Here is a 2,019-nt window from a genome sequence, read left to right on the forward strand (position 1 = left end):
AATTGCACACCCAAAGAAGATAACTCAATAAAACACACCAGACGGAAAGATTAATCTTAGTATCAGACCTATTTGGCACATCCTTAATTTCTAGAAGAAAATCAGTACAAGTGAAACTAATATAATTTTCAAAGAATTCATACAAGCCACTCTCAGGACAAGGAGTTTCTAAATGCACAAATGAGGGGCATCTGCTCATTGTACTAGTTATATGCCCTTTTCCTCATTGAGTAGCTGATGCTTTCAGGTTTATTTGTGGAACTTTTGTTTGCTTGTAAGAAAGCATAGACATAGGGCCTGATCTTGTTTGTTTCTGTTCCGGAGAATTTTTCCAACACCCCCCCCCTTTCTGGTAAAATTCTAGGACTGGCTCTGTTTGGACTTCGTAAGCCTTAAGTCTCTTGACAGTTGACTCTGGCTTATCATCCTCACACTGAATGAGAAGCTCTCCACTCCAGTCATCAATGCTCACAGTCTTGGGAGGGTTGAAATCGATGTTGTAGACTCAGCCTCTGGCTAGATGAATCCACCAAGCAGTGAGACATTGCTTAATGACCTCAAAGGCCACGTTCAGATGTACTGCTGTGTCTACTTGATAAGCTCCATCCAGGGCTTCTGCCTGTGGAAGTGTCCTTGGAAAACCATACAATAGCCAGCTAAATTGGGTGAGGATTTTTAGCTCATGAAGGTCCGGCCAAGGCATGTCATCATCTGGCATGAGCTTCCCTTGGTCAATGAAAGTGTTGGATAACACACCAACTTCTGTGCCCCAAAGCATGTTGTCTTGGAGCAGGTCCCTGCTGGAGAAGTAATTCAGCACCAAGTGTTTGGTGCGCAACAGCACGGTGCTGTTGTTGGATCCAGGTGCTGCCATGATCACTGTGCATATCAACCTCTACCATCAGGGCCCCAGGGAGAGGTTCCAGGCCTGGCTACCCCTGCTCTGCAGTGGGGAAGGCTGCTGAACGTTTAATATCATCCCAAAACACCCTCCAATTTGAAACATAAAATTATCTATCCCACCATGCATAAATTTAGTGAGATCCAAATTATAACTGCAAGTGGAGCCCCAGAATTAAGGCCATGAAGTTTTGCCAATTTTGCATTTCAGCAGCTGTTAAAATTAATTCAGTACCTATGCTATAGATGCACAAATGCCAGTTAGTGCCCCTTTACCTTTTTCTTGTATGAATTCATTTAGTAAGTGTTGGTTTTACAACTGGGTCAGATTCTGGACCTTTGTTTCTTTTTCTTCTTTCTATATCCACCTTTTCCCTTCTTCTTTTTCTCCTCCTCCTTTGTCTCTTCCTCCTTCTTCTTCCTCTCCTCTTCTCTTTTTTTTAAGTTTTTTGTTTTAATTCCAGTATAGTTAACACAGTGTGATATTAGTTTCAGGTGTACAATACAGTGGTTGAACAATTCCATACAACACCTGGTACTCATCACAAGAGCACTCCTTAATCCTCACTTCTCTCCCTCTCTCCCTCCCTCCCTCCACTCCTCCCCCCACTCGCTCTCTTTTTCTCTCTCCATATATTTGGAGACATTATCCCTACCCTATTTATTTATAAACTTATTTCTGCAGAGAGCCTCAAATTGGTATCATGAGGGTTAGGGGCCTCCCACATCACAATAGTTTTTTTTGTTTTTGTTTTTATTTTGTTTTTTAGGGTTTAAGGACCATGAGCTTAAGTTGGGTTTGAATTAATCTCTTGGTATGCTACAAGAGTGTCATTGTCATTTTGTCCATGATTATCCTCAGGATGAGGATCTTTTTTGGTAACAGGCATAGGCAGCAGCAGGAACTAAAGTATCCTGTGTAGTCCTAGTGAGCCATCTGCATTTAGGGTTGTGGGCCTCAATAATTCAAATCTTCAAATAGCAACTAATCCTCAAATAGTGACTGTTCTTCCTCTACACAAGTGACCACCTGACCCATTCATATATTGCATATGTTTCACAGGGTATAGCTTTTCCCATGAATGCTCTATAGAAAGGGGAACCAATGCCTGGTTGAGA

General features: G+C 41.9%; 1 pseudogene; it reads right to left on the minus strand.

Annotated features, from left to right (window-relative positions):
- Nucleotides 1-223: 223 nt before the first annotated feature.
- LOC125931295 (GTP:AMP phosphotransferase AK3, mitochondrial-like) lies at nt 224-889 on the minus strand (annotated as a pseudogene).
- Between the last annotated feature and the right edge of the window lie 1,130 nt (nt 890-2,019).

Source organism: Panthera uncia, chromosome X (genome assembly GCF_023721935.1).
Source record: "Panthera uncia isolate 11264 chromosome X, Puncia_PCG_1.0, whole genome shotgun sequence".
Lineage (NCBI taxonomy): Eukaryota > Metazoa > Chordata > Mammalia > Carnivora > Felidae > Panthera > Panthera uncia.